The sequence below is a fragment of the Delphinapterus leucas genome, chromosome 9, assembly GCF_059928025.1.
Source record: "Delphinapterus leucas isolate spDelLeu-1000000601 "Yukka" chromosome 9, BTC_Dleu_Yukka2, whole genome shotgun sequence".
Taxonomy (NCBI): Eukaryota; Metazoa; Chordata; class Mammalia; order Artiodactyla; family Monodontidae; genus Delphinapterus; species Delphinapterus leucas.
Genome location: NC_143137.1, coordinates 76,235,712 through 76,254,709, shown reverse-complemented (window position 1 = coordinate 76,254,709; position 18,998 = coordinate 76,235,712). Strand labels below are relative to the sequence as shown.

General features: G+C 39.5%; 1 long non-coding RNA gene across 1 annotated transcript in view; it reads right to left on the bottom strand.

Moving 5' to 3' along the window:
- Positions 1 to 568: 568 nt before the first annotated feature.
- Positions 569 to 18,998, bottom strand: part of LOC111182278 (uncharacterized) — a 96,208-nt gene continuing 77,778 nt past the window's right edge. Inside the window, exons 4-8 of the long non-coding RNA XR_002646707.2 lie at positions 11,181 to 18,467; positions 10,133 to 10,206; positions 8,786 to 9,159; positions 1,713 to 1,769; positions 569 to 750 (exon numbers count right to left, since the gene is read on the bottom strand). This is a non-coding gene — a long non-coding RNA (uncharacterized LOC111182278). The remainder of the gene's footprint in view (positions 751 to 1,712; positions 1,770 to 8,785; positions 9,160 to 10,132; positions 10,207 to 11,180; positions 18,468 to 18,998) is intronic.

The following is an 18,998-nucleotide window of genomic DNA, read 5'->3' as shown; positions in this document are numbered from 1 at the left end:
AACACCTGGATTTTAGTCTAGTGAGAACTATTTCAGACTCCTGACCTCCAGAACTGTAAGATAATAGATTTGTGTCATTTTAAGCCACTAAATTTGAGGTAATTTGTTTCAGCAGCTATACTAGGAGACCAATTTAGTGTTCACTGAAGATTTTTTTCTTTTTTAATAAACTTATGTATTTATTTATTTATTTATTTATGGCTGTGTTGGGTCTTTGTTGCTGTGCGTGGGCTTTCTCTAGTTGCGGCGAGCAGGGGCTACTCTTGGTTGCAGTGCACAGTCTTCTTATTGCGGTGGCTTCTCTTGTTGTGGAGCACAGGCTCTAGGTGTGTGGGCTTCAGTAGTTGTGGCACACAGGCTTCAGTAGTTGTAGCACGCAGGCTCAGTAGCTGTGGCTCACAGGCTCTAGAGCGCAGTCTCAGTAGTTGTGGCACACGGGCTTAGTTGCTCCGCGGTATCTTCCCAGGCCAGGGATCGAACCGGTGTCCCCCGCACTGGCAGGCGGATTCTTAACCACTGTGCCACCAGGGAAGCCCCTGAAGATTTCTTGTAAAATGTTAAGGTAGGGGCTTCCCTGGTGGCACAGTGGTTGAGAGTCCGCCTGCCGATGCAGGGCAAGCGGGCTCGTGTCCCGGTCCGGGAGCATCCCGCATGCCGTGGAGCGGCTGGGCCCATGAGCCATGGCCGCTAAGCCTGCGCGTCCGGAGCCTGTGCTCCGCAGCGGGAGAGGCCACAACAGAGGCCCACGTACTGCAAAAAAAAAAAAAGTTAAGGTAATCCTGGGGAAGGAAAGCAAGGCTGACATAAGAATCAAACTATGATTCAGCCAGTATATCCGTTTAATCCCTTGAGAAGAGGTGTGTGAAACAGGTCTTCAGACAGGCATTATCAGGAAGCACTCCATCATGGCATCTCTCCAGAAGACACATCTGACTAAGCAGCCACAGTGCATTTTCCCACGGGAGACAAGAGGCTAGACAAGGGCACCTCGTGACAGAGGCACTGAAATGGAGAAGGATCCTAGGGGCTTTTTATGTTCCCCTTTTCCTGAGATTTTTTAAGTGTGAATGGTGAAAAAGGATCACAGCAGTAAATATTCAGGCTGGTGCGACAATGAAAAAAATCAGTCATCTCAAAACAACTTTATCTCCAGGGTGACTTCAGTAATTTAGGAAATAATGGCCTGTCTAGATATGAATATGTTTTTCTTGACTTTTGGAAAATACATGCAAACTTACATTTCACAAGGTAAAAAGAGGCAGGTGACAACTAATTATTTATTGACTAAATATTCTATAAATATTACATTTGAAGCTAAGCTACAAACAGCCAGAAAATAATGATGCATCAATTTTTTCTTTCTATTCATTGAGCATTTTTCAATTAAAATTAATGCTAAGAAAGAAACCAAATTAACAATGGTTGTCTTTAGGTGGTTGGTCTAGGGAGTTATATGATTTTTCTTTCTACTTTTTTATATTTTTCCAATTTTACATAATGAATATGTATTAAATTTGACAAACTATCAGGCCTTAAAAAATTAGTGAGGAAAGGTTTGTTTTTTTTTTTAATGTAGTGAATGTCAGTAGTTGAAAAAATAAAGTCACCTCTTAATCATCAGGAGGCAACTTTGCATCAGTGAACTGTAAAAGTTCCCTGTAGTCATTATAATCCTTAAAATATGCTGTGAAAAGGGAGACCAAGTAGCCTACCTTTCTTTAGGAGACAGTCATTCTGCTCTGTCTTCTGAGAACTTTGCCCCATCTTTCCTAATGACAGAGAAATCATAAATTATTTAAATCTACAAGTAATCTACCAACATGAAAACATAATATTATTGAATTTATATTGACAAAAAGAAGAGTGATCATGAAGAACTTAAGCTTTATCTGCAATGCTTTCATTTTTGGAGCAGGGGTGGGCAAACTTTTTCCATAAAGGGCCAGAGAGTAAACATTTTAGGCTTTGCAGGTCATAAGGTTTCTGTTGCAACTGCTCAACTCTGCCTTTGGAGTTTGAAAGCAGCATAAACATGCATGCAGCAGAGTTACTGTAATGGACTGCAATTTTTGTTTTTGCATGTTATGGGATTGTCTCTTGATTTTCTACCCATGGGTCAAATGTGAGAGAGAAAACAAGTATGCATGGATATAAATGTGTAAAATCAAAGTGGTCTTGTGTCTTGAAGTACACACCAAAACTATGTGATGAATTTTGGCCTAAATGAAGTTTAATAAAGAAGTCTCAGACCGGAAATCAATATACATGGGCTCTTATTCTACATCTACTCCCAACAAACTTAAATTTGGGGGGGCCCTCAGTGTTTTCCTGTGTAAAGTGTGTCAAAGCATTCTGAATCCCTCATCCCTAGCCTCCAGAGAACAGCCATCACAGTCACACAGCTATTTTTATAGATGCTGGAGCTTCTCTCACTAATATATTACTTAATGCCTTAGTGAAGGGAGTAATCGCTGGGCTTTCTCTAACATTACAGTGGAGGAAGCAGGGCAGTGTAAGACTGCATATGATTAATCCACTCCAAAGCTCCCACCTCCCTAAAACTCTGAATTTCTTCCTTAACATTAGGCCTGGAAATTCTGGCATCTCAACCTCAATGAATGTAGACAACCACTGAGTCCAAGTTTCATTCAATCAACCAATCAAACTGTTACAGCCACTTCCGGTTGCTTGAACCAATGCATTAAATCCAGACTCTCTGTGAATTCATATCAATAAACTTAGCCTATCCCTGACTTCAGACTATACTACAAAGCTACAGTAATCAAGACAGTATGGTACTGGCATAAAAACAGAAAGATAGATCAATGGAACAGGATAGAAAGCCCAGAGATAAACCCACGCACATATGCTCAACTTATCTTTGATAAAGGAGGCAGGAATGTACAGTGGAGAAAGAACAGCCTCTTCAATAAGTGGTGCTGGGAAAACTGGACAGGTACATGTAAAAGTATGAAATTAGAACACTCCCTAACACCATACACAGAAAAAAACTCAAAATGGTTTAGAGACCTAAATGTAAGGCCAGAAACTATCAAACTCTTAGAGGAAAACATAGGCAGAACACTCTATGACATAAATCACAGCAAGATCCTTTTTGACCCACCTCCTAGAGAAATGGAAATAAAAACAAAAATAAACAAATGGGACCTAATGAAACTTCAAAGCTTTTGCACAGCAAAGGAAACCATAAATAAGACCAAAAGACAACCCTCAGAATGGGAGAAAATATTTGTAAATGAAGCAACTGACAAAGGATTAATCTCCAAAATTTATAAGCAGCTCATGCAGCTCAATAACAAAAAAACAAACAACCCAATCCAAAAATGGGCAGAAGACCTAAATAGACATTTCTCCAAAGAAGATATACAGATTTCCAACAAACACATGAAAGAATGCTCAACATCACTAATCATTAGAGAAATGCAAATCAAAACTACAATGAGATATCATCTCACACCAGTTAGAATGGCCATCATCAAAAAATCTAGAAACAATAAATGCTGGAGAGGGTGTGGAGAAAAGGGAACACTCTTGCACTGTTGGTGGGAATGTAAATTGATACAGCCACTGTGGAGAACAGTACGGAGGTTCCTTAAAAAACTACAAATAGAACTACCATATGACCCGGCAATCCCACTACTGGGCATATACCCTGAGAAAACCATAATTCAAAAAGAGTCATGTACCAAAATGTTCATTGCAGCTCTATTTACAATAGCCCGGAGATGGAAACAACTTAAGGGTCCATCATCAGATGAATGGATAAAGAAGATGTGGCACATATATACAATGGAATATTACTCAGCCATAAAAGAAAACGAAATTGAGCTATTTGTAATGAGGTGGATAGACCTAGAGTTTGTCATACAGAGTGCGGTAAGTCAGAAAGAGAAAGACAAATACCGTATGCTAACACATATATATGGAATTTAAGGGAAAAAAAATGTCATGAAGAACCTAGGGGTGAGATAGGAATAAAGACACAGACCTACTAGAGAATGGACGTGAGGATATGGGGAGCGGGAAGGGTAAGCTGTGACAAAGCGAGAGAGAGGCATGGACATATATATACTACCAAACGTAAGGTAGATAGCTAGTGGGAAGCAGCCGCATAGCACAGGGAGATCAGCTTGGTGCTTTGTGACCGCCTGGAGGGGTGGGACAGGGAGGGTGGGAGGGAGGGAGACGCAAGAGGGAAGAGATATGGGAACATATGTATATGTATAACTGATTCACTTTGTTACAAAGCAGAAACTAACACACCATTGTAAAGCAATTATACTCCAATAAAGATGTAAAAAAAAAAAAAAACACCTACTTAAAGATAAAAAATAAAATAAGATAAAAAATTAAAAAAATAAATATACTTAGCCTAATCCAATGTTATAGTCCATCTATCTCAATCTAACAACCAGAAAGTCCATTCCCACATAAATTCACCAGGTTTCTGCCAGTATATAATAGCAAATTTTGCAATTCTTTTGAGCATAGCTATGTAAACAGCTTTTGGCAGGAAAGCGCCCTTTACAGGAAAGAGCTCTCTGCAGGAGGCCCCTTGGTCTTGTCACTAACCTTAAACCAGGCGCCCCCATGCTCTACTCACCTCCGGCCCTAGCACACCTTTCAAATCTTTTTTTTTTTTTTTTTTTTTTTGCGGTACGCGGGCCTCTCACTGTTGTGGCCTCTCCCGTTGCGGAGCACAGGCTCCGGACGCGCAGGTTCAACGGCCATGGCTCACGGGCCCAGCCACTCTGCGGCATGTGGAATCTTCCCGGACCGGGGCACGAACCCGTGTCCCCTTCATCGGCAGGCGGACTCTCAACCGCTGCGCCACCAGGGAAGCCCCCTTTCAAATCTTTTGATCACACAATACTTTGCCTAACTTGTTGGTCTTTCCATAGATCAAAGAAGTAGAAATGAAGAATAAGTAATTAACAGATGACCAGGTCTATTCCCTAGCTTCCCCTTCGGTAATCTCGTGAATAAACTGTGTGAACAAGATAGCATCTAAAGATCACAAGAAGTCGGCAAGCCTGCACGCAAGCCTGCACGTGGTGGGAGATGGCGATGACTCTGACCCCCTACCTCAATGATTAACTGAGGTTACTTCCCTTTTTCTCTTTAATAGCTTTCATGGCTGAACAGAATCTTCGGAGATGGCTTTTGGGGGACACTGAGTCCACCATCTCCTCGGATTGTCAGCATTCTGATTAAAAGCAACTTTCCTTTCTACCAACATTTGCCTCTCTCTTGGGTATTGATTGTCAAGCAGAGTTCAGTAACAGCTACACTCTCCTTGTACTCATACCCTGTACTTGTTCTGACTTGAGTTGTAGAGGTCATCAGAGATGGTGCTGGTGGGTCTTGACAAGGCTAGGCCTCCTTTTTTACTGCAACCAACTTAAGTGAGGCTCTTACAGGACCTTGGAATAAGGGAAAGCCAGTTTCCTCAGTTACAGCAGGAGGCAAGGGAGGCTCAGAAAAACTCAGGGGTTCCAGACTCTCTGCTCCATCTGAATTCATACAGGTACCCCACTCCAGGTCCCACTCCTTCCCAATCAATGTCTTAACTTTCAAGTAACAGATTGGCACTTTATAAATCCAGCTTTTATTGTAATTCTGCAACCAATTAAATTATGGCCTGTTCGTCAGCAAAGTCAGCTTAGTGGCTACAGAAAGTAAAAGACTCTTTTAGGGTGGCTATAGAAACTCTCTGAATCTCCAACAGTATCTAGTTGAGAGTTATAAGGTCTGAATTTATCATTTTCCCTCAGTAACCTCATCAGTTCAGTCAAGGAGTTACCCTACCTTCTAGATTTCATAGTTTTCACTACAGCCAAAAAGATATGTATGACAGCCACTTGGTATCCAAGATGTTTGCTTCAGCAAACACTTCATCATAGTCAACCACAAGAGATCATTTAGTTAATCATGATACTAGTGCATGTCATGGACTATTAACAACTCATTTTCTATTAACAAGGCATTAAGAAGTAATTCAAGGCCAAGAACATAATTGAACCAGCTCCAGAATTCCACCTTTTAGGATATGTTTCCTGGGACCATTTCTATTACTACATGTTGGGATCTAGTTAGGAAAACAGACACCAAAGTAAATATTTCAAGAGGGAATTCAATATTATATAAGGAATTGGTTACACAGGTGTTGGTGGGCTGAAGGGGCAAAAACACTGAAACACTGAGGTAACCCAGAGATAATAAGTATAGCTACCACCCCTTAGGCTAGGGAAATACAAAGGAGAGTTTAGATTATCAGAGCCTAGAATCTCAGAGGAGGGAGACCTGGCTGCTCCAGGTATCTCTAAGCAGACAAAGGAGCAAAATACCCAAAGAAGCTGGAGCCTGGAATGAAATGCCCATGTAGGTGCCTTGTTAACGGGAATAGCAAGCCCACAGGATGATAATCCCTTCTCTCCTCCTCCTAACTTCCAATTTCTTTGAAAGGCCTGCTACTCAAGGAAGCTGGCAGGCAAAGGATTCTGGGAAATGTAGTTTGCAAAGCCCCAGCTACATCATCACAGAGCAGACTAGAATAGGTTAAATGTGGAGTGAAATGACAATAGCTAAGTAACTGGTATACTGCCATCTCCCAAGGGTAGACTCATATTAATAAATTCAAAAGACTGAAGCATTAAAAACCAAATGCCCACTTAGTTATACAGTTTTTTAAATTGCCATATAACTAGAAATGCATGACGCCAATAGGATCAGCACATTCTCTCTCTTTAGAGGCAGACTTCCATGAGGGTAAACAAAAGAAGTTTTGACCCTCAGTTCCAATTCAGCCTTTACATCCAGAGTTTTAGATATGTGTAAATACTAATACTCTCCATGAATGACTCTGGTGTCAAAATCCTGATTCATCTTCTCATTTTTAATTAGTCCATCCAGAATACCGCCTGAGCCTTTGCCCGTTAAAATCAGGGAAGTGAAATCTACTACTTCTTCAGTTCCTTAGGTTCCTTGTATTTAGCAGAAAAAAAAATTAATTTCTCAAATTATGTGGCATGACCAATCAGGATTCTTTGTGGCTAGATATGACAGAAACCTAACTCAAACTGGCTTATGCAAAAAGTAGAATTCATTAGTTCATGCAAATCTGTCTATATGTGTCTATCAGGTACACCGGTATTCAGTTATCCAGGTGAAGAATATAAAATGAAAAGCTCTTCCTCGTTGTTCTGTCCTGTTGTTGACTTTAGGTGCCTGCTCTTGATGCTTGATAGTCTGCCAGTGACCATATAGAAAGGACCTACCACCTCCCGTGCTCCAGTTACCTCCTCTTCCGCCTGTGCTCAAGCAAAATATAGTTGTCCCTTGAACAACACAGGGTTGAGGGGCACTGCATTATCCAAGTATGACTTATGTAACTCCATTATCCGCAGTTCCTACATATCTCCAGTTCCACATCCGAGGATTCAGCCAACCTCAGAAGGAATAGTACTGTAGCATTTACTATTGAAAAAAAATCCACCTATAAGAGGACCTGCAAAGTTCAAACCCATATTGTTCAAGGGTCAACTGCATACAACCACTAGACCCTAAGCATAGTTTCAGTAGTTCTTTATTCAATGGTTCAAGTGAAAAGTGCCAATTGTAGAGGACAAGGGAGTGAAGGATACGGGATTGGTCACTGAGCCTCCAATGCAACTACCTCATTCCTTTGCACTACAGTCAGACCTCCATATCTGAGGGTTCCACATGCACAGATTCAACAAGCCATGGATAGAAAATATTTGGGAAAATACATTCCAGAAAGTTCGAAAAAGCAAAACTTGAATTTGCTGCATACCAGAAAATTCTTGTATAGCATTTACATTGTATTAGATATTGTAAGTGACCTAGAGATTATTTAAATTACATAGGAGGTTATGCATAGGTTACATGCAAATACAATGCCATTTTATATAAGGGACTTGAGCATCAGTGGATTTTCGGCATCCGTGGGGGTCCTGGAACCAATCCCCAGGGGGTACCAAGGGATGGCTGTACTTAGAGGGGGGAGGCCTCTTTGCTAGCTGGGGCATCTGGAGAAAGGAGGCCAAGCACAGGGCTCTGACTTTCTGTGCTCTCTCCCTTCTTTCCAACAAGACCTACAGTCCTCTTTTCACCCTACTGGTGTCACAAATTCTCTCCATATTCTGAAAAGCTGCTTCTCCTGTCTTCTTACTTCCTACACATCATGTTGAATACAGAAGTTTTCTCCACCAGTCTCTTGGCTCTGCTAGAGAAGGAGTGAACACAGGTCTCCGGTCTTTTGGCAGAAGGGGTAGAAAGAGGTGAAAACTCTAGCTCTGTCAGTAGAAGAGAAAGAACTGGGAGAGGATCTTCTAAAATCTAAAATCAAGGAATCGTAACAATAATTGCTAACATTTATATAATATTTACTATGGGCCAGGCACAGTTGGCTCACAGATACAAATATCAATTCATTTAATCCCCACAAAAATCTCATCAGAAATCCTGGGTCCTCTACTTATTAACCATGGGATAGGCAGGACACCCCTTACCTCACTGAACCTCTGCTGAAAATGTGGATAATAGAAGTAGCTACCCCATGGCTCAAGGGGTTGTTGTGAGGATGAAATAATAAAATACATAAAACTGTTGGCTGGCCCCTACCTAGAACAGAGTAAGCACGGAACAAATCACTAACATAGTTTAAAAAAAAAAAACTTATGAAACACATCTTACATGTGTAAGATGTAAGGCTAATTAATTTCCTTTATAAATTCCCACCTACCTGGCATGAATGAATCTTATAACTCCCCACAGATTCCCCACATTTCTCTTGGAGTTCTGCTTCTCCCAACCAGGGGGTGGGGGGAGGGTAGGAGGGAGAAGGGTTCTTCTTAGGGACACTGATTTTCTTTGCAATCCAGTCCAATTGTATCATGACTTCTCTCCGATCTTTACATTTTTTCCTAAGTTCTTCCCTTTTCCCCCAAAGACCTAAACTTTTGAAACTCAGAACTCAGGAAAAGATTCCTTTGTCTCTGCTATACACTGTTTCCCTCTGAAGGCAGGAGCATAAAATAGTGCCCCTGAGTCCTCAAAGTATGGTCCTCAGACCAGCAGCACTGGCATCTCCTGGGAGCTTGGTAGACACGTGCAGATCTAAAAAAAGAAAAAAAAACCAATCTATGAAATAAAGCAATATGCATTTGGGACTCTGAAAAAAAAATCTAACTATAGTCAAATCTAACTGTAACCAATTAAACTTAAATATTGAGATGAGGAGAGGTTGTTTTGCATTAATATCTGTGATGGTTAATTTTATGTATCACCTTGAAGAGTATTTTTCAATGTGATTCATATTTAAATTGGTGAACTTTGAGTAAAGCAGATTGTCCTCCATAATGTGGATGGGCCTTATCCAATCAGTTGAAGACGTGAACAGAACAAAAACACTCGCCTCCCAAGGAAAAGGGAATCCTCCAGCAGACTGAGTTTGGACTTCATCTGCATCATTGGCTCTCCTGGGTCTTGGGTGTACCAGCCTACACTGCAGATTTTTGAACTTGCCAGCCTCCATAACCACGTGAGCCAAATTCTTATAATAAATCTCTGTACACACATAATCAGAATATATATACATCCTGTTGGTTCTGTTTCACTGGAGAACCCTGATTAATACAATGTCTAAGTTAGGAAATAGATTCCTCCTGGTAAAAACCACTCAGTAAAGACCACCATCTTAATGCCACTCCAGTGTCTCCTCTTAAATGGCTGAGAGCACCCCAGTCTGCACTAAATGTCTACACAGATCTCATTTCTTCAGAGACTTTCTACTTTGAAAGCAAAGAGAACTGGAGACTGATTGGTTAATTGATTGATGCTTGCTGATGCCTACAGTTTAATTCTGTTTATATGTGTAAACTCCTGCCATTCTACCTTGTTTAATGTTGATTAAACATTAGACTTACAATGTTGGTTATTCAAAGTCAAAATATTCTTCAGATTCCTTCATTGTGATTCTCACTGCAACTTAGATTTTTCCAGCTGTGCTCTAACCCGTTTCTCAATTGTTACAGAATATGTTATAATGCTTTGCACATAATAGGCAAAAAACATTTACTGGTTCACTTACTTCAATCCCATATAAAAAAAGCTCTCCATCTGTCTTCAGTCATTTGATATGAATATATTTCTGGTATAAAAATCCTGAGATGACAAAAAACAAAACAAACTGATTCTTATTCTCCTTCAGTGACTTTCAAATTAGCTTATTTCAAGTTTTAAGGTCCAAAGTCACTCTTTGTTGGAGGAAAATTGACTTTTGGAAATATACTAATACCTCTAGAGTTAACACATAGAAAAGTCTGTCTCATTCATTCATTCACTGAATATGTGTTACACTCACAGGTTTGGGCAGCGCACCAGGCTAAATGGTAAAAAGATACCACTAAAGACTGACCCACAATCCCTTATCTACAATTTGGAAGTTCTCAAAACTGCAATTTTCTTCTGAAATTTTGTGCCAAAATTCATTTGGCTGCAAAACTAGATCTCAGCTAACACAAGGCTATTTATGGTCTTTACAGTTTCCACTCAACTTGAATGTTTAGGTATGTCATTGTCAAAATATTTATGTATTTGACTGCAAGGGAAAGATCCAGACCCACCAAGCCTATTTCATATTAATGATTTATGCACCATTTTACCTTTTCAAAAGGCGGGGGTGGGGGAATCTGGTTCTGAAACATTTCTGACTCCAGGCATGTCAAACAGGGATGGCAAATCTGTTCTCAAGGAATTTACAGACCTGTGCACATTACAATCACCCGACCAGCTGTTAAAGCGTGTCAGTGCTCAGTTGTCACTCAAGATCTTTTAAAACAGAAGCGCTGGGGAGGCATCAGTATTTTTTTAAACTCTCCAGGTGATTCTAATATATATCCAGGTTCGAGAGCTACTGTAATTGATATATAGAATGATAGGATGCTGACTGGGTGACTTTGGGGGTGCCTGCCAGAGTTCAGAATCCCATCCTTTAAGGAGTATGTGGAAAAAGTGCAGTATGTTGAGAAGAGAGTGACCAGGAGAGTCGGGAGGGTGGACATTATGACCTAAGAAATCATGATATCAGAAAATAACTCAAGTAATTGGAAACATTAGATGGAGAAGAAAAGACTTACATAAAGTATATATCACATCAGCCTATAGGATTTGATTTTGTCTGCAGGGCTCTGGAAGATAAATCAAATTCTAATTCAATAAATATTTATCAAACACTCAGTGCTAAGATCTATGCCAGAGACTTTCATATATGTCCTCATTTAATTACTTTAATTCTCAGTTAATGCTATTCTTACCACAATATGAAGTACGTATCAGCCCTCTTTTACAAGTGAGGAAACTGAAGCCCAACAGAAGTAGAGCATTTTGCCCAAGATCACAAAACAATTAGCGAGTGGAGTCAAGATTCAAAACTAGTTTTTCCAGACCCTACATTTACTGTTCTTTCCATAACTCCCTCCAAGAGCAAAAGACACAAGAAGGCAGATTTGAGGGCTTTTAATAAGAAAAGATTTTCCTAATCATTAAGATGTAGCTGGGAATGGCATGGTCAGTCATGGGATATAGTGAGTTCCCCATTATTGGAGGTAATCAAATAGAAATTTATTGACTATTTAGCAAGAATATTGTAGAAGGGTTTTGATGTCAGATAACACATTGGATGACAGATTTTGAGACTCTCCCAACTCTGAAACCCTTAAATCTATGACTTTAAAACACACAAGTAGAATGTTAAATAACAAAGCCAGCATACAACTAGGACCCAAACATGTAAGTGATACAGGAGTTTCACAAACAGGCAAGGGTTCTGTGAACAGTGCGCCCAGAAACAACTTCATAGAGGTGCCTTAAAGAATGGTTTGGGGGACTTCCCTGGTGGTGCAGTGGTTAAGAATCCGCCTTCCAATGCAGGGGATGTGGGTTCGATCCCTGGTTGGGGAACTAAGAGTTCGCATGCCACAGCTAAGGAGCCCGAGAGCCGCAACCAAGGAGCCAGACTTCTGCAACTAAGACCCTGCACAACCAAAAATAAAAAATAAAAATTCACTTATTAAAAAAAAAAGAATGGTTTGGGTGTGGGCAGGGCGTTTCATGAGGAGAGAACTGCATACAAGGCAAGGAGATGTATTTGGGAGACAAGGATTATTTCAGCCCATCTTGAGTAGAAAGCTCATGTAGAGAGGTAAGATTGAGTACCAAGATTAGAAAAATAGAATTGGCTGGAGGGCGCTGAGGGGTTGTTTTTTTTTTTCTCCTAACAATGGACAGTCTCTGGAATGTTCTTCTCCAAAGGATCATAAGAATAATACATATTTTTTAAAAAGACAAGAAATAGGAGATGGCTACAACCATACAGGGCCCAAAAGAGGTCAGTAGCAGGAAGATTAGAAAGAAAGTGACAGGAAGAATCATCAGAACCTTTACATGGATTTTAAATGTATTAAAAATGTACTTGTAAAAATGAAACTATGACTGTACTAAAAGAAAATTTAGGTAAACTCTTTTATAGTCCTGAGGTGGAGAAGGATTTTCTGAGTATGATTCCAAAGTAAGAAATAAAGGAAAATATTGACATTTTTGATTACATAAAACAACATTTCTGGTTGGGTAAAACACAGCATAAGTTAAAAGACAACTGGTGAACTTGGAAAAATATTAGCAATATATATATAACATTACTAGGACTTAATATCCACACAATATCCTTAATAAAAGTGTTTAAAAAACCACTCTGAAAGAGATGAACAAGCGAAAAGAGAGAATATATAAAGTACATGAATAGGCAATTCACAAAATAAGTGAAATATTCAAAACATCAAATGAGACCTAGGAGAAAGAGGCACTTCAATAAGCCAATGAATGGTAAAAGCAAAATTTTGTTAATTTAGCAATAGGAATAAAATAATAAAATCTGTACATTTTTGGCCCAATAACTTTACTTCTAATAACTTAGCCTAAAGAAATCATCAGTTAAGTGTACATGTATAGAGATATTCATCATGGTGTTGTATATAGTAATAAAAAGTAGATATAAGCTAATGTTCTATAACAGGATATTGGTTAAATACATGAAGGTACATGCACTTATTTGGATGCCATGAAACCATTAAAAAATATTTTCTACACATAGATTTATGAACCTGAAAAGACGTACACAATTCACAAGGCAACTAACAAGTTAAGAAGACTACCAAAAAACATATATAGCATAATCCCATTTTTGAAAACATATTTGCAAGCACAAATGTATAGTGTCTGGAAGAATGTACAATATTGAGAAAAGGTATCTCTGGATGGTGAAATTACTGATAATCTTTTACTCTCTTCTCTATACCCATTAAAATATATGAAATCTTATATCTCAATGAATTCTTTAATATTTATTTTACAAAAGCACAATAAGGCCCTTTTTACTTAGGAGATAGGGAAAGAATTAGCCTGACTTAACAACTGGATATGGGTGACAAGAAAGACAGCAGAATTAATAATGGTACTGAAGTTCTGCCCACAATTAATGTGAGAATAAAGTGGAACTGAAGAAAGGGTGACAGCAAGGGAATCACTCTGGAGTTGAGAAATTGAATTTCATGTTAATCTTTGTGTTCGAGATGACATGAAAGACAGGCGGAACTATCTGGCAAGCACTCTTCGTTTCTCTGGCCAAAAACAAAATGATGAATGTGGGAATCACAAAGGTTTCAGCCTACTCTCTGTTGCAAGTAGAGTCCTATCCTCAGTGGATGGTTTTGAGGCAGGGCAAGGACTAGGGTGAGACAAGTGAGATGTAAAATTTAAGGGGTGCCAAAAACCTAAGAGATCAAGATACATAATATTTTATGCAATATTTTAGAACATCAAAAGTATCCAAAAAATCCACGATGAACAAAATATCGAAAGTTTAAATAAAGATAGGATCTTATTATTAATTTTTCATTCCTTTTGCCCCAGGCTCTGATATGCTCAAGACGAAGCTACCACTGTTCCCATCCTTATTTAAACTTTTGATGTTCTGTTTGGCATTGATTTTTTGCATTAATTTCAATTTTTTAAATACTGCATGAAGATGTTATGCATATTCATTATTGAAGGGTATTTTTAGTGCCCCTTAAATGTGCCTGAGGCAGGTGCTTCATTTGCTTCACTCTAGTCCCAGCCCTGTTTCAGAGAAATGGAAATAATTTTACCTGTGTGTATTACTTTACTAGTGCTGTCAAAACAAAGTACCACAAACTGGCTGGCTGAAATGAAATTTACTGTATCACAGTTCTGGAGGCTGTAAGTCCAAGATCAAGGTGTGGGCAGGCTTGGTTCCTTCTGAGGGCTGTACTACTGACTCTGTTCCATGTCTCTCTCCTAGCTTCCTGTGGTTTGCTGGAATCTCTGGTGCTCTTTGGTTTATAGCTGCATGCCCCCAATACCTGCTTTCAGGACTTCATGGTGTTCTCCCTGTGCCCATGTCTGCCTCCACATTTTCCTTTTTTTTTTTTTTTCCTGCGGTACGCGGGCCTCTCACTGCTGTGGCCTCTCCCGTTGTGGAGCACAGGCTTCGGACGCGCAGGCTCAGCGGCCATGGCTCACGGGCCCAGCCGCTCCGCGGCATGTGTGATCTTCCCGGACCAGGGTACGAACCCGTGTCGCCTGCATCGGCAGGTGGACTCTCAACCACTGCGCCACCAGGGAAGCCCCACATTTTCCCTTTTTTTAAGGACACTGGCCATATAAGATTAGGGGCCCACCCTATTTCAATATGACCTCATCTTATTTTAATTAGTTACATCTGCAATCACCCTATTTCCAAATAAAGTCACATTCTGAGGTACTGGGGATTTAGGACTTCAACATATGAATTTGGGGGTGGGGGGACACAATCCAACCTATAACACCATGTTTAGTAAATTTTCTATTTGCTTTAGTCTGGTATCCTTTAGAAGCCTCAACACAGTTAATCCCAGAATCTCTGCTCTGCACTCAGCAATGAGCAGGATCGATTTACAGGCTCTGGCTTCCTTTTGACTACGAAATGCTATGACTATTTGGACTATGAAATCTATGTCTGTTGAGAAGCAAATGTCTCGTAGGCTGGCGGATTTGTACGTGCCTCTGTATTGCCTACTCACCAGTCCATTATTCCTGACTCTTACAACTCAGGCTCTGGAACAGAAGGAAGCAAAGAAGAGTTGAAAAGCCAGTGAGCAGCATGAACCCCGGGAGCTATGGGAAATCCTAGGGGTACCCCAATGCTATCTCCAGTCACACACTCATCCTCCACTCCCTATAGCTCATATCCAATCTTTAAGAAAAAATGGAAGCATCGTGATTTGCATTTTTACTTTTGCCTTACGTCACTAAAATAACAGTGACCAGCCTTAATTGAGTGCTTTTACAGACATGACGTAATCCTTACGAAAGGTCTAAAAAGTAATACAAATGTGGAAACTGAGGCCTAGAGTTCACACCGCTAGTAAGCAGCAGACCCAGGATTTATATCCAGATCTCTCTGACATCAGAGCCCTGAAACAAGAAACTCTACTGCATGATGGATATAGATCTCCAACCCAATTCTAGAGTTCTATCAAAAGAGAGTTAAAAAAAAAAAAAAAGAGAGTAAAGCCAGTCCGACCAGGGTCAGACACCAAAGATAACCCTCCAAACAAACCTCACTTCCACCCTTTTCTGCCACTCACAGAGACTGACCACGCGCTGACCGCCCAATTACACAGAGTATAAATTTGGAGTCCTTTTGTAGAGGCACTCCTGCTGAGTCAGTAACTTTCTAACAGATGCTTAACAAACACGATCTTAATAGGAAACTAGTATATGTTCCCTGGCCAGTGTGATCATAGTTTCCACGAAGGTCAAGGCAGTGAAGCTCTGGCCATAATCTCACTCAAACTCCATTTGAGTACCAAGGGGTTCACTCTGAGCCAACAATGGTGGAGTTGATCAATTGTGTTTCTATAAAATCTATAATCTATAAGACTTTCTCCTCTTCCCTCATCAAGATCTTTGCACAAATGGTTTTTCATAAAGAGAGTTAGCAAGGATGGTAGATAAATGAGCAGAATGGACAAATGTTTTTCACCTAATATAATTTAACATCTTGTTTGTTTTTAATTTATTTATCTTACTTATTTTTGGCTGCATTGGGTCTTTGTTGCTGCACGCGGCCTGTCTCTAGTTGTGCCGATGGGCTTCTCATTGAGGTGGCTTCTCACCGCGGAGCACGGGCTCTAGGCGTGGAGGCTTCAGTAGCTGTGGTGCGTGGGCTCAGTAGCTGTGGCTCACAGGCTCTAGAGCACAGGCTCAGTAGTTGTGGCGCATGGGCTTAGTTGCTCTGCGGCATGTGGGATCTTCCTGGAACAGGGCTCGAACCTGTGTTCCGTGCATTGGCAGGCGGATTCTTAACCACTGTGCCACCAGGGAAGCCCTAATTTAACGTTTAAATGAAGCCACTTAATGATATGCAACAGATAGGACAACTTGGTCTCTGTAACCCATGATAATTAACTCAAGGGGTAAACAACTAGAATATTAAATAATGTTGGCCCAAGGGAAAAAGAGGAATGAGAGAAAGAAATGCAAAGCTTGAGACATCTCAAGCCATGCTGTGGTATCATTCACTTTTTTAGGGGATTTGCAGGAAGAAACAGCAACAAAATTAAGAAAGAATAGTAAATGGGCCTATCTCCTTGTTATTTGTTTTTTATTGTCATCCTTTCATGACAACATAAAATTAGACATGGTAACCCTCATGGAATTTTGTTTTATGTATTAAAGGATATTCCATATTTACTCAACTACCTTTACCACGCTGATTTGTATTAAGCTTTGTCACCATTGACATCTTAATGTTGTCATTCTTCATAAATTGTTTGCAAATTCTCTAGAAAGCATTATTCTGGAATGTTCAGGATAGGAGAATGAAATATCCCCTCTTGAAGTAACCTTTTGTCCCATTATGATGCCTCCTTGACGAGTTTTACAATACCTGCTCTCCCCTCCCATTATGCCACCATCTCTCAATCTAGTTTTAGTCAAAGCATAAGAATGCTGTGATGTAGATCTGAAATCATTTTACCACTGTCTGCAGTGACTTCCCAGGGCCTGACGTACTCTTTGACTCTAACCTTCAAGAGATGCACGATTTGTCTTTTAAATCTTTTAGTCAAAAATAATTTTAAAGTCATTTCAGAGCTTTGAAATAGAGCATAGAACAAAAAATTAAGCACGAAAATATGTCTTTGATGTAAAATTTTATTCCTGTAGAGAAGATATATATTCACTATGTACTGTGCTCATGTATGCTCATGACATTATTTCTGATGGGATATCTGAAACCAGACTCAAGAAATAGCCTCTTTCGTGGAAGAGTAGCTCCATCCTTGTACTATATGCTCTAGGCTCTCCTTGTTACAAGGAGGGTCATAAAACTCAATCTACTCCTGTTTCCTGTAATTTTCACCTCTTTACTCCCTTCCTTCTAGGATAAAAGAGCTGTGACTATCCCTTTCTAAGGTGAAATATACTCAATAATAGAGTAAAAGTGTACCTAGCTTTAAAAAAAAAAACTTGATAAAATAAAATGGAAACACACAAAATAGAATAATTCATCAGAGCCCTAATTATGATTCAACTACCTATAAAATTACATTTACAAACTTATAAAATTATGTTTATAGACAATTTTTCCATTATTATTGGAAGGAATATAACTATAATTATGGGGGTAAAGTTTTGGACTTTCAGACCTCACCACTGCCCCATCAGCGGTAAGCAAAGTAATAAGGGACCTATAAATCATTAACATTAATAATGGGTTCTTTAGAAAAAATTATATTCAGTCTTCCCATTTTGAAGGGAAAACACTACATTATCATTTAATGAGTAAGTAGCTTTTTTATTATAACATCTTGGTGAAATAATGGCAATTTTCCCAAACAGAAAATGAACAAATGCCTCTAGTCTCCACTAACTGAACCAGCCCTTTCTTCCTAAGTATCAGGTCCTTTCAGAGTCTTCTGAATACACTATGAAAATAGACAAGAGTCTGGCAGACAGAATCTTTGGAACTATTATGCAGTTCAGTCAACTGGCATCATGGGAATAAATAATGAGATGCTCAAGCCTGGCTCAAAGGCAAACATTCCTGCAAAGGTTCATACATAGGTTAAAAACCTGTCCACATTTCATTATATCCTCAAAGTTCAATACTACACTAATTACCTTTAAAACCTCCCATAGTAAACACCATGATATAAGAAAATGGGTGAGAAAAAATCTTACACTGTGATTTTCATCTACAATTCTGAAATATTGTCCTGGGTGGGGAGCAAGGGAGTCTCAGCCAGTGACTTCATCTTCTTTCGGAGGTGTTCTGGCAGTTCATGGAACCTTAGCCATTAGCACTGGAAAAAGGCCCAAGACAGATCAGAATACTCCTGACATCATATAACCAAGCATGTTATATACTTAGATCTATATGTGGACTTCCCAAGATCTACTTAAAGAAAAAGAAAGAAAAAGGTATATATGAATATTAGATACATATGTATTTAATGTAATATATATACATTATATATGTGTTACATATATATATATTACATTAAAGCAATTCAGAAAGACAAAAGGGTGAGGTACACAGATCAAGGTGGGTTCAAAATATTCCCTATCTTCAAACTTCTGTTCCTTAAACGAGTTCTAGCATTTCCACTTGGAAAAAAAATCTCTTTTTAAACTTAATCCAGATATAGAAGAGGAGATATATCTGCCACTCCAACCACCTTATGCCAACCCCTATCTTCTCCCCAAGGAAGGAGGAATTGCTAAACCAGATTGATAAGGCTCAAAGTACTCATTTGGCCACCTTTAAAAGTATAAGCATTCATCAAGCATTTAAAAGCATAAGGCACACACAGATGCTCTTTTGGCCTTCTTTC